The sequence below is a fragment of the Bison bison genome, unplaced genomic scaffold (assembly GCF_000754665.1).
Source record: "Bison bison bison isolate TAMUID 2011002044 unplaced genomic scaffold, Bison_UMD1.0 scf7180017864037, whole genome shotgun sequence".
In the NCBI taxonomy this organism is placed as follows: domain Eukaryota; kingdom Metazoa; phylum Chordata; class Mammalia; order Artiodactyla; family Bovidae; genus Bison; species Bison bison.
This window is the reverse complement of record NW_011494609.1, coordinates 5,634,792-5,649,539: the sequence shown is the minus strand read 5'-3', so window position 1 is coordinate 5,649,539 and position 14,748 is coordinate 5,634,792.

Here is a 14,748-nt window from a genome sequence, read left to right as displayed (position 1 = left end):
TGAGCAGGGACGACGATGTTTGCCAAGGGCCGCCAACACCAAGCGCTTCCTCCCGTCTCTGGTGCCCTCCTGGAGGTCTCCAGCTCCCTCTACAGTTTAGGTTCTCTCCAATAGGGGTTCATCCTGGTCTGATGAGCCTGATGTAATCACAGGGTCACACTCTTTGTGGGGATTTGCTGCAGGGGCCAAGGGACACACTTTTTCCCCGAAACACAGAATCTCTTTCAGGATTGACCTTGTGGCCCCATCAGATGCCCTGAACCTTCTTCTCCACTCAAGCCTGAGAGAATCTCCCAGGTGGTCCAAAATGGCACCAGGGTCAACAAATAAGAAACAGATACCCTTGGTAAGAATAAAGTTTATAACTTGATTTTGCTCCTCAAATCCTGATGGTTACTCCACTTTGGCTTCTAACTTCTTGGGATTCTTGGAAAACAGCTTGGACAAAGTGCATGAGGGTCCTCGGTCTGGGGATGGGCCAAGACAGAGCTCCAAGCTCCCAGCTTTCCCCAGAGAGATGCATGTCTGGAGTGAATTGTCTCACTGACTCAGGCGTCCTGGAGTCCCAGACCCATTTCATGGGAACTTAAGTGAGAAGGAGCTGCCAGTTACCTGTGGATCCACCAGTAACCTTACGGTCTGCATCTGAGAAACCCTGGAGGGTGGGAACAGGTGTGACAGAGTGGACAGGCCCCAGCATCAGGCCACGTCCACCTGGCCAGGCTCTAGGCTAACACCATAGGCCTCTGGTCTGCCCCCCACCCACAACCCCACACCCCTGCCTGACCCCACACCCCCTCCTCCTGCCTGACCCCACCAGTGGGTCTCTCTGGCCCAGAGGGGCTGCTGAGCCATCCCTGAGGCATCCATCCTGCTTTCTGGAGAAGCTGTTGGCCGAAGACGAGACCATCTGGTTTATGTAGGAGGTGAGCACAAACTTGGCCAGCAAAGAAGAATGGATCCTTGTGAGAATAAGCCCTCAATAGATCTTAGTTTTTTGAGGAAATGCTTATTAGGGATATGTAATGATGCTAAAAATAAGGGGTCAAGAGACCACAAGAGACTGTCAACCACCCAAGACCCTCACCCTCACGCCCAGCACTCACGTCTTGCTTCTCAAGGACCAGCTTAAATGCCTGCCCTTCTCATCCCTGATCTAAAGCAGATCCTCCTTGTCCTTTTTTAAATTGATGACAAGTTGAAATTATAGTGGAGTGATCCCAGTTCCAGGGAACAAAAATGGAGTCAGGCAGCCACCAAGACTCTGCTCTCAGACACATCCCTGCCCCGACACCTTCAAATTTCTCTGAATCTCACCAGACCAAAAGTACTCCCAGCCATACTCAGGACAGCAGCTGCAGCTGCAACCTTGAGGTCTCAAGGTCGCCCCTTGAGACTGAGCAATCGTTTCAGACCCCAACCAATCCTCACTTAGCAAGCAACACCTCTTGCCAGCTGCAATTGTAATTCTTGATAAACAACTCATGTGGCTCGCTGTGGCCCTGTGGTTTTGTCTCTGCAGGGCTTCTCTCCCATTTTGTAATTCAGTGCAACATAGTTCAAGTGTTTCTTGAATCTGTGTCCCAGGATGCAGTCCTAACAAATCCCAAATAACCTTTTTTTAAAATTTCAATCAGTTTTCCGTTTCTGAAATTTTTAACAAAATCATCACCGTGTTTTTCATGCATGAAACATTTCAAACCTAGAGAAGCAAGGACAGTGCAATGGCCACCCTGTACTTCTAGGTTCACCTATGACCATCTTCCAGACCTGCTTAAATGACTTTATGGCTTAAATATTTCAGAGTAAATTACAAACATTATGATGTTTCGCACAAATACTTCAATATTCATCTCTAAAAAAATTAGAATTGCTTTCTGAATGACATAATACCATTAGCGAATCAAATTCAAAATAGAACACCACACTAAAAATAGCTCATAAGCATCATCATATACCCAGGCCATATTTGAATTTCCATAATTTTCTGAAATTGTCTTTTACAAGCTGTTTGCCCCTTAAGCTCTGAACAAAGTTTAAGGCTCCTTTCCAGTCCTTTCTGCCCTGTGTCACACTGAGAAGGGGTGGTAAAGCTACAGTGTTCTAAATTACTTGAAATGATTTTTTTCCTTCTTCGGTTTAATAAGATATGCAGTTAGGGTTACTTTATCTTTGCTTGTTCTCAGTATTAGGAACTTTTATTTTGCAATTTAGTTGTTCAAATATTTGAAACATTGACCTGGTTCAAAAGTCAGAGGTCAAAGAGTACCCTGGAGAGGTCATGGTCTCCCAACCTCACTCCCATCAGCCCCCTGCAGGCTCCTATTTTTATGAGTTTCTAGTTAGTTCTTTTGGTATTTTGTTTTGTGACACAATTTCTACACAAAAGAGAGAACATGGAATTCACCCACCTGAACTCTACTTTTCCCTTAACAACATGGGATGGAGGTTCCTTTATATCGGTGTCCATCCCTGCAGCAATTGGGTTTTCCATCTTGTGGATCCACCACGGTTCCAAGAAGTATCTCAAACATTTGGGTGGTTTCCAATCCCATGGCTGCAAAGAAAACCCCCATCCACACACGTGTCATTTCCTGCTCATGCATGTGTGTGCATCCTTAGGACAGATAAAGGGAAGCATATTTGTCGCTTAGTTAGATCCAGCCAAGTCCTTCCATAAGCTGTGTTGTTTTGTGTGTATATTGCGCCTGGCGCTGCATCCCCACCATTAAAATTAGCTGTCAAAGCTCTGGTCAATATGATGGCTGAAAACCAGTGCTTCAGAAAATGGGTACGCATTTCTCTCACTGCAAATGATGCTGAGCACTTAATTTGCTGAGGCCCCTTGACATCCATTTTTTCATAGAAAAGAGTATTCCTGGCTCTTGCCCATTGATCCATTGATTTTGACTTTTTCTTCTCTGTTTTTGGAAAATCTCTTCCTATTAAGTAGATTAGCCCATTAGCCCTTAGTAACAATTTGCAAGTGTGTTTTCTCAACCGTCATTGGTCTTTGCCATTTGGTGGGGGGCGGGGGCGGGGGGGAGGCGGGGCGGGGGGGCGGTCGAGGAATGTTTGTATTTAAAATAATTGAATTTATTGATCATTTCCTCTGTTGATATTTAGAACAATTTTTAGACAGGATTTCCCCATGCCCAAGTTATAAAGCAATTCACATGTTTTCTTCTAGTACTTCTAGGGTTTCATGTTTTATATTTGTATCTCTGATCCACTTGGAGTTTATTCTATAGTGGAGAGGATAACAGAATCCAAGATGGCTATCCAGATTTCCCAATATCATTTATTAAAATGTCCATCTTTCCCCCAATTTGAGGTGCTGCCTTTATCATGTTTAAACTCCACACATGTATGCGGGCCCACTTCTGGACCTTCCAATCTGTCTTCCTGCTCAGTCCATTTATGTACCAGTACTATGCTATAGTAGTAATTAGGGGCACTCTATAGGGTTTTTAACATCCATAGGGAAAGCCCCATTTCTCTCTCCATTGCTAATCATTTCCAGAATCTTCCTGACTCTTCCCATGTATTTTTTCATATAAGCTTTAGAGTCAGTTTTTCTAGGACTGTAGGAGAGGAAGAACCTTTTGGTATTTATAAATTAACACAACCAGACATCTTGCTGATAACAAATGTTCTGTCCAAAAGCATATTCTGTATTTTCATTTGCTTGTCTAATTCAGTATGTTTCAAAGTAAAACTTACTTCATATAAGTTTTGCATGTATGCATGCATGCTAAATCACTCAGTCATGCCTGATTCTTTGGGATCCTATGGACTGTAGCCCCACTCCTCTGTCCATGGGATTCTCCAGGCAAGAATACTGGAGTGGGTTGCCATTTCCTTCTCCATAATTTTTGCATATTTATTGTTAATTCCTGGCTATGTTATCTGTTCTTACTATTGTTTGCTCATGGTTTCTATGAAGACTACTGCTTCTCCATGTTAAGGCTGTACCCTGTTAGTTAGTGAATTCTCTTATTGTTTTAGTAGTTTCTCAGTCTTGATTTTATTAGAACTACAATCTACACTGGAGAATGGAAGTCATTTTTCCTCTTCCTCTCCAGTTCTTATGTCTGTGTGTGAGTGTGTCTGTGTGAGTGTGTCTGTGTGAGTGTGTCTGTGTGTGTGTGTGTGTGTGTGTGTCTGTGTGAGTGTGTCTGTGTGTGTGTCTGTGTGTGAGTGTGTCTGTGTGTGAGTGTGTCTGTGTGTGTGTCTGTGAGTGTTTCTGTGTGTGAGTGTGTCTGTGTGAGTGTGTCTGTGTGTGAGCGTGTCTGTGTGAGTGTGTCAGTATGAGTGTGTCTGTGTGTAGGTTGTCTGTGTGTGAGTGTGTCTGTGTGAGTGTGTGTGTCTGTGTGTGTCTGTGTGAGTGTGTCTGAGTGTGTCTACTTGTGTGTGTCTGTGTGTGTTTGTGTGCAATTGCATTTGATGATGCTTCCAACAGGATTAAGTAGCCGGGGTGATGGTGATGGTTGGTCATGTTTCTGCCTTTGCTGGCAATGCCTCAGTGTACCCCATTAAGATACTGTTCTTTTTCTATTTACCCATTAAAGATCATGAAATGAATCTTCTTTAGCATATGTGGAGATGGTCATATAATTTTCTGTTTAGCTCCCTTTGAAACATGGTGATGCAAGGATGGGTGGTGGAGAGGAGTAGTTAGTTAACAAAAGATCATTTTTCTATGTGAATTTGTCTGCTTAGACATTCTGTATTGACTTAGCTTTGGTAAGCAATAGAAAATTATCTTTCCATCCAGGTTTTCAAGTGCTTTTGTAGTTGTTGTTCAGTCACTAAATCGTGTCCAACTCTGTGACCCCATAGACTGCACCACAACAGGTTCCCCTGTTCTTCACTGTTTCCCAGAGTTTGCTCAAATTTGATCCATTGAGTCATTGATGCTATCTAACCATCTCATCTTCTGCCACCCCCTTCTCCTTTTGCCTTCAGTCATTCCCAGAATCAGAATTTTTTCCATTGAGTCAGCTCTTCACATCATGTGGACAAATTATTGAAGCTTCAACTTCAGCATCAGTCCTTCCAGTGAATATTCAGAGTTGATTTCCTTTAGGATTGATTGGTTTGATCTCCTTGCTTTCCAAGGGACACTCAAGAATCTTCTCCAGAACCACAGTTCAAAAGCATCAATTCTTCAGTGCTCAGCTTTCTTTATGGTCCAACTCTCACATCCATACATGATAACTGGCCTAGAATTATAAGTAATCCCTTAAGATTTATTTAATTTTCTTGATGATCATTCCTCCTCATTTTAGGATATTTGTTATGTATATTTATGGGGTTTTTTTCTGGATTAAATTCAACAAAATGTACCTATTTTGCTGGTAATTTTCAGAGAACTGAGTTTTTGCTTATTTCTTTTGTTTTTCTGTTTTCCAACTCAGTCCTTTTCAATAAGACTTTGCCTTATTAATGGCTACTTTCAGTTCATTGAATAGTTCTTACATTAAATTTTTGAGTTGGACACAATTCATTTATTTTTCTTTTGTTTTTCGTGTTATAAATATAAGGCCACAAGTTTGTCTCTGAGCACTGCTTGAGCTACTCTCCCTAGATTCTGACATGTTTTCATGATCACATTTCCTACCATTTCTGGAATTGGTTCACATTTACCCTTTGACATAAGAGTTTTTAAACAGTTTTTAAATGTATAGGAAAAAAAAATGTTTAACATTTCTGTTTTGATCTCTAGCTTTATCATGTTGTCTACATTACTTCTGTCTGGAATTGAGCTTTTTATTGTGGCCTAATTTATGGTCCATTTTCATGACTACTCTATGTCATGAATATGCCCTGGAAAAGACAAGGTGCTTCTCCCCGGTCAAAGCACAGGTTTCAACAGCTCCATGAGGCCCACCAGGCCACTTGGTCAGGACTTCCACCTGGTTCCTCAGTTTTGACCCCGTGGTCTGTATTGAACTGAGAGAAGAGCATTAGATCTCCTAATAGCAGGATTTCTTTCTGTTTCTCCTATTACCTCCTGCAGTTTCTGCTTTGTGATAATAGTTGCTGTCATTTGTGGCATAAGTAGTCACGGCTATAACACAGTTGTCTGGAAGAGCAGAACACACTCTGATGTCTTCTTCTCATTTAATGCTTCTTGGCCCCAAATCTATCCTGTACAAATCAAAATCGTGAGCCCTGTATTCTTTTACTTAAATCAACTTTACTGAAACACATTTGCATACAGTGAAATGAGCCCATTTTAAGTGCATAGTTAGAGAAGTTTTGACAAGTATATACTCCTGCACGACCCCCACCAGAGTCAGGAACATTGCAACACCCCCAATCTCAGTCATCCTCTGATGCCTTATCAGATGCTCTGATCCCCAGACAGCACTTTCTTTCTGACATTATAGATTAGGTTTGTCTCTTTACAGGTGCATATTGTGGAATCATACAGCACATATCCTTCTTGTCTGACATTTTTCACTCCACATCACAGTGTTTTTGAGGTCCATCTGTGTTGTCACGTACCTCAAGAGTCTGTTCCTTTCTATTGCTGAGCTGAGCCAGTTTCCAACGGATGGTGTTCGGATCAGCCTTGACACACTGATAGTAATTGTTTCCAGGTTTGGACCTCTGTAAATGAAACTGCTATAAACTTTTCTGTACAGGTTTTGCTTTAAGCCAGTATTTTCATTTTTCTTGAGTAAATACCTAAGAGAGGAATTGCTGGATTGTATGGGAAGTATCTGTTTAACTTTTAAACCAGCTTTTCTCCAAAGTCTTTGTACCATTTCCTATTTCCATCAGAAATGTATGCATCACAGCTACCACATCTTTGCCAGCACCATTCTGGTGGGAGTGTAGTGCTATCTCACTGTGGCTTTAATTTTCCCTGATAACTAATGAAGTTTAATGCTTTTCATGTAATTATTGACTAATCACTCCATTGTGGGGTGCCTGTTGCAATTTTTGCCCTATTTTATTGGGTTGTAGTTTTGTAGTTCTGTGTACATGTAGCTGTACATTTAGTTCTTTTAATGGTCAGAATACAAGTCCTTCATTGACATACTTTGCAGATATTGTCTTCCACTCTATGACTTGCCTAGTCATTATTTTCTCAATACTGCCTTTTTATCCCATGGACGGAGGAGCCTAGTGGGCTACAGTCTCACTAGGTTGCAAAGAGTTGGACACGACTGTAGCAACTTAGCACACATCTTTTATAAACAGAAGATTTTAATTTTTATAACATCTAATACCCAATTTTATTTTATAGTTATTGCTTTTTGTGTCCTAAAAAGTCTTTGACTAATATCAAGTTATAAAGATACTCTTGTATCACTTAAAATTACAGGTCTCTGATCTACCTCAAATTTTCTTTGTATGTTTTCTGTGTGTGTGTGTGTGTGTGTGTGTGTGTGTGTGTGTGTGTAGAGGGTCTGTAAAAGAAGGGAAAGATGTTGACCCACAAATCTGCATATCAACTCCAGATCCTTGGCTGACATCTGAACTGCATATGTTTAGGAGAGAGTGCAAGAGATCCAAAGAAAAGCAGAAGCTAAAAGAGAGCAAAGACTTAAGCTGGTGAGCAAAGAAAACTCTTTCCAACTAATGGTGCAGGAAAAACCATTCTTTTTTTAAAAAAAAACCTCCTAGAAGGTATAGGCATTGTGGACTTCCTGATATGATAAAGTAAAAAGGATAAAGTAATCAGAATCCAATCAAGGGGAAACATCTAACTACCCCAAGTTGAGAGACAGTCTACAAAATAACTGGCCTATATTATTCAAAGATGTCATAGTCATGAAACCCTGAGAGGGACAAAGGAACTGGCTCACATTAAAACAGACTAAAGACATGACAACTAAATGCAACATGTGATCCAGGGTTGGACCCTGTTACAGGAAAAAATACTATAAAAGATATTATTGGGACAATCATCAAAATTTGATTATGGTCTCTAGATTAGATGATGGCTTTGTATCAACATTAAATTTCCTAATTTTGATCACTGCACTCTGGTTATGTAAGAGGGTATTTTGTTCTTAGGAAAACACATGGAAATATTTAAGGATAAAAATAATACCAACTATACTCAATAATGGAATTGACTTTTATTTAGAAATTGTAATAAATAACTTTTGCAAATGTACCAATGATCACATAATTCAAATATTTTCAGCAAAGTTTCCATTTGAAATAAATTTACTAATACCACTTAATTTTGCAAGGCAAAGAGGACATGTAAAGGAATATCCCAACAAACATACAACTAACATGTCAGTGTGTATTTCTGAATCAGTTCAATTTCTATTGTTTTCAGAATATCCAAAGTAACCCAAGATGTTCCAAATGAAAGATGTGACCACAGAGCCAGTCTCACACAAGGTAAGAACTAAGTTTCTCTTGGGAGAAAAAAAGATAGATATTGCTAAACTGCCCCCCCCCCCCCCCGCAACAATGTTTGCACACATGAGAGTCCTGCTGACAGTACTCAGCCAAGGCCATTTCTCCACATATTCATTGGCCATGAACATTTGTATGTAAGTCTGTGTGGATGTACACTTTCATTTCTCTTGGGTAATATATTTTGTTAACTTTTAAAGAAACAGACACATTTTCCAAAGTGGTTGTAACACCTTGCACCCTTACCACCAATGTGTGAGAGTTCTAGGTGCTTCACATCCTCAACAATATTTGTTATAATCAATCCCTTAAATCACAGTCATTTCCATGTATAGTGGTATCTCATTTTGTATTTCCCTTATGACTGATGATACTGAGAATCTTTCATGTGCTTATTTGTTGACATATATCTTCTTGAGTTGTTTCCATGTTTTGGCTATTGTAAATAATGCTGCAGTGAACATATCTTTTCTAATTAGTGCTTTTTTCCCCCTAAACTGCTGGATCACATGGTAGTTCTATTTGTAGTTTTATGAGAATCTACACACTGTTTTCTTTAGTGGCTGTACGAGTTTATGTTCCCATGAACAGTGCAGGAGATTTCACTTTGCTGCACATCTTCACCAACTCTTATTTGTTGTTTTTTTTAATAGCCATTCTGAGAGATGTGAGATGATATCTCACTGTGATTTTCACTTGAATTCCCCTGATGATGGCTAGTGATGCTGAGCACTTTTTCATGAGCCTGTTGGCCATCTGAATGTCTTCTTTAGGAAAAAAAAATCTATCCTGATCCTCTGCCCAGTTTTTTATCAGCTTGTTTGTGGACTTCTCTGATGGCTCAGTTGGTAAAGCATCTGTCTACAATGCAGAAGACCTGGGTTCGATCCCTGGGTCGGGAAGATTCCCTGGAGAAGGAAATGGCAACCAACTCCAGTACTCTTGCCTAGAAAATCCCATGGACATAGGACCATGGTGTCCATGGGGTCGCAAAGAGTCGGACACAACTGAGCGACTTCACTTCACTTTATGTTTGTTCATTAGCTATTGTGTTGTATGAGTTCTTTGTATATTTTGGATATTAACTCCTTCTCAGATATATAGTTTGGAAATATCTTCTCCCATTATATAAAGTGTTTCTTTTCATTTTGTTGATAGCCTCTTTCACTGTGCAAAACCTTTTTTAGTTTGACATAGTCCCATTTGTTTCTCTTTGTTTTGGGTAGCCATATTTATATATAAAACTGAGAATGATGGCAAAGAGACTACTGTCTACATTTTCTTTTAGAAGTTTTATGGTTTCGGGTCTTACACTTAAGTCTTTAATCTATTTTAAACTTGTTTCTCTGCCAGGTGTGAGACAGTAGTCCAGTTCGAGTCTTTTCATGTAGTTGTCCAGTTTTCCTAACACATTTACTGAAGAGGTTGTCTTTTCTCCATTGTATACTCTTGCTTCCTTTGTTGTAGATTAATTGCTTGTATAAACATAGGCTCATTTCTGGGCTCTCTATTCTTTTACACTGAACTATGTGTCTTTTTGTGTGCGCCAGTACTATAATGTTGATGACTGTAACTTTGTTGCACAGTTTGAAATATGGGAGTGTGATACCTCCAGCTTTGTTCTTCTTTTTCAAGATTATTTGACTATTCAAGGACTTTTGTGTTTCCATACAAATTTTAGAATATGCCTTTATTCTCTCAAAATGTTATTGCCATATTGATAGGGATTGCACTGACCCTGTAGATTGCCTTGGGTATTATGATCTTTTTAACAATATTAATTCTCCCAATTCAGAAACACAGTGTATTTTCCATCTGTTTGTGTTTCATTGGTGTCTTACAGTTTTCTGAGTACAGGTATTTTACCTCCTTAGTTATATTTATTCTAGGATATTTTATTCTACTTGATGAGATAAATGGGATTGTTTTCTTAATTTGTTTTTCTGACAGTCCATTGTTAATGTATGAAAGTACAACAGATTTATGTATATTAATTTTTTATCCAGAAATTTTACCAAATTCATTGATGAGCTCAAGTAGATTTTGCTGGTGTCTTGAGGATTTTTCTGTATATAGTATGATGTCATCCATGAACAGCAGCAGAGTTAATTTTCCTCTCCAATTTGGATTCCTTTTCTTTCTTTTTCTTGTCTGATTGTGGTGGCTAGAACTCCCATTATGTGATCTTTTGGGATTAGAGTTTTTTTCACTCCGCATAACTCTCAAGAGATTCATCTAGGTGTTGTATGTAACAGTAGCCAATTCTTTTTCATTACTGAGTAGCATTACATAGTAGATATAAATGACAGTTTGTTTAATCATTCACTGACTGAAGGACATCCAGATTGTTTCCTGTTTGGGGCTATTACAAGGAAAGCTGCTATATATTTTTGTATACAGTTTCTTTTGTGAGCATGAGTCTTAATTTCTCTGGGGAAAATGCCCAGGAATGCTATTACTGAATAGTGGTTGCATATTTCCCTCTCATAGATCAGAGCCTTGTGGTGAACGGGCTTGCATAACTCAGTGAAGCAATGAGCCACGCCGTGCGGAGCCATCCAAGACAATGGGGCATAGTGAAGAGTTTTGAGGAAACGTGGTTCACTGGAGAAGGGCAACCCACTTCAGTATTCTTGTCTGGAGACCCCCCGTGGACAGCATGAAAAGGTAAAAGCTATGACACCAGAAGATGAGCGATCCCCCTTTGCCCAGGTCAGAAGGTGTCCAATATGCCACTGGGGAAGAGCAGAGTGCATTACTAATGGCACCAGAAAGAATGGAGCAACTGGGCCAGAGCAGAAATGATGCTCAGTTGTGGCTGTGCCTGGTGATCAAAGTAAAATCCGATGCTATAAAGAACAACATTGCATAGGAACCTGGAATGTTAGGTCCATGAATCAAGATAAACTAAATATGGTCAAGCAAGAGACAGCAAGATTGAACATCAACATCTTTAGGAATCAGTGAACTAAAATGGACAGGAATGGAAAATTTTAATTCAGATGACCACTACTGTGGGCAAGAATCCCTTAGAAGAAATGAAGTAGCCCTCAAAGACTCTAAACAAAAACAACAAAATCTGCCATCAATATACTCTTCAGTGAAATTTTGTTGCATATCTTTTCCTTATTTCCTAATGGGATTGTTTGATTTTCTGCTTGTTCTCTTCCCCCGCTCTCTCTCTGCCCTCTCTTTAACAGTTCTTCATATATTCTAGATCACTAGTCCTTTGTTTGATATGTGGTTTGCAAACATTTTCTTTATAGCTCACCTTTTCATCTTCTTAACAGGAGCTTTCACAGAGCAAACATCTTCCATTTTGACAAAGTTCAATTTGCAAATTTTCCCATTTGTATGCAGGTCAGGAAGCAACAGTTAGAACTGGACATGGAACAACAGACTGGTTCCAAATAGGAAAAGGAGTACGTCAAGGCTGTATATTGTCACCCTGCTTATTTAACTTCTATGCAGAGTACATCATGAGAAACGCTGGACTGGAAGAAACACAAGCTGGAATCAAGATTGCTGGGAGAAATATCAATAACCTCAGATATGCAGATGACACCACCTTTATGGCAGAAAGTGAAGAGGAACTAAAAAGCCTCTTGATGAAAGTGAAAGAGGAGAGTGAAAAAGTTGGCTTAAAGCTCAACATTCAGAAAACTAAGATCATGGCATCTGGTCCCATCACTTCATGGGAAATAGATGGGGAAACAGTGGAAACAGTGTCAGACTTTATTTTTGGGGGCTCCAAAATCACTGCATATGGTGACTGCAGCCATGAAATTAAAAAGACGCTCACTCCTTGGAAGGAAAGTTGTGACCAATCTAGATAGCATATTCAAAAGCAGAGACATTACTTTGCCAATAAAGGTCCGTCTAGTCAAGGCTATGGTTTTTCCTGTGGTCATGCATGGATGTGAAAGCTGGACTGTGAAGAAGGCTGAGCGATGAAGAATTGATGCTTTTGAACTGTGGTGTTGGAGAAGACTCTTGAGAGTCCCTTGGACTGCAAGGAGATCCAACCAGTCCATTCTAAAGGAGATCAGTCCTGGGTGTTCTTTGGAAGGAATGATGCTAAAGCTGAAACTTTAGTCCTTTGGCCACCTCATGCAAAGAGTTGACTCATTGGAAAAGACTCTGATGCTGGGAGGGATTGGGGGCAGGAGGAGAAGGGGACAACAGAGGATGAGATGGCTGGATGGCATCACTGACTCGATGGACGTGAGTCTCGGTGAACGCCGGGAGTTGGTGTTGGACAGGGAGGCCTGGCGTGCTGCGATTCATGGGGTCACAAACAGTCGGACACGACTGAGTGACTGATCTGATTTGATTAATAAATATTATGCTTTTGGTATCAAGTCTAAGAACTCTGCCTAGTGCTAGATCCTAAACCTTTTCTATTGCTCTAAATATTTTGTATTTCTACGTTTTAAATTTACTTCCACTACCCATTTTGAATTATTATTTGTATAAGGTGTGAAACTTAGGTTTGTGTATGTGTTAGTCCCTCAGTCACATCCAACTCTGCAATCCATGGACTGTAGCCCACCGGGTTCCTCTGTCCTTGGGATTTTCCAGGCAAGAATACTGGAGTGGGTTGCCATTTCCTACACCAGGGAATTTTCCTGACCCAGAGACTGAACCGGGTCTCCTGCATTGCAGGCAGACTCTTTACGAGCCACCAAGGAAGGTGAAAGTTAGGTGGAGGTTCATTTTTTAACTTTGTTGTTGTTCAGTCACTCAGTCCTGTCTGACTCATTGCGACTCCATGGACTACAGCACCACCAGGCTTCCCTGTCCTTCACTATCTCCTGGAATTTGCTCAAACTCATGTCCATTGAGTCAGTGATGTCAACCAACCATCTCATCCTCTGGCATCCCCTTCTCCTCCTGCCCTCAATCTTTCCCGGCATCAGGGTCTTTTTCAATGAATCAGATCTTTGCATCAGGTGGTCAAAGTATTAGAGCTTCAGCTTTAGCATCAATCCTTCCAATGAATGTTCAGGATTGATTTCCTTTAGGCTTGACTGGTTGGATCTCTTGGCTGTCCAAGGGACTCTCAAGAGTCTTCTCCAGTGCCACGGTTCAAGCAGCAATTCTTCAGCGCTCAGCCTTCTTTATGGTTCAACTCTCACATCCATACATGACTACTAGAAAAAGCATAGCTTTGACTATATGGACCTTTGTCAGCAAAGTGATGTCTCTGATTTTTAATATTCTGTCTAGGTTGGTCATAGCTTTTCTTCCAAGGAGCAATGGTTTTTCATTTCATGGCTGCAGTCACTGTCTGCAGTGATTTTGGAGCCCAAGAATATGAAATCTGACACTGTTTTCACTTTTTCCCCATCTATATGCCATAAAGTGATGGGACCAGATGCCATGATCTTTGTTTTTGGAATGCTGAGTTTTAAGCCAACTTTTTCATTCTCCTCTTCCACTTTCATCAAGAGGCTCTTTAGTTCCCCTTCACTTTCTGCCATTAAAGTGGTATCATCTGCATATCTCAGGCTGTTGATATTTCTCCTGGCAATCTTGATTCTAGCTTGTGAGTCATCCAGCCCAGCATTTCATATGATGTACTCTGCATATAAGTTAAATAAGCAGAGTTACAATATACAGCCTTGACATGCTCTTTTCCCAATTTTGAATGAGTCCATTGTTCCATGTCCAGTTCTAATTGTTGCCTGTTGTCCTGCATACAGGCTTCTCAGGAGGCAGGTAAGATTGTTATTTCCATCTCTTGAAGAATATTCCACAGTTTGCTGTGATCCACACATCAAAGGCTTTAGTGAAGTCAGTGAAGCAGAAGTATACGCTTTCTTTGGAATTCACTCATTTTTTCTATGAGCCAGCGGATGTTGGCAATATGATCTCTGGTTCCTCTGCCTTTTCTAAATCTGGCTTGTACATCTGGAAGTTCTCAGTTCATGTACCACTGAAGCCTATCTTGAAGGATTTTGAGCATAATCTTGCTAGCATGTGAAATGAGTGCAACTGTGTGATAGTTTGAGCATTCTTTGGCATCGCCTTTCTTTGGGATTAGAATGAAAACTGACCTTTTCAGTCATGGAAAACTGCTGAGTTTCCCAAATCTGCTGGCCTACTGAGTGCAGCACTTTCACAGCATCATCTTTTAGGATTTAAAATAGCTCAGCTGGAATTCCATCACCTCCACTACCATTGTTTGTAGTAATACTTCCTAAGGTCCACTTTACTTTATACTTTAGGATGTCTGGCTCTTGGTGAGTGACCACACTACTGTGGATATCCCAGTCATTAAAACCTTTTTTGTATAGTTCTTCTGTGTATTCTTGCCACTTCTTCTTAATCTCTTCTGCTTCTGTTAGGTCCTTG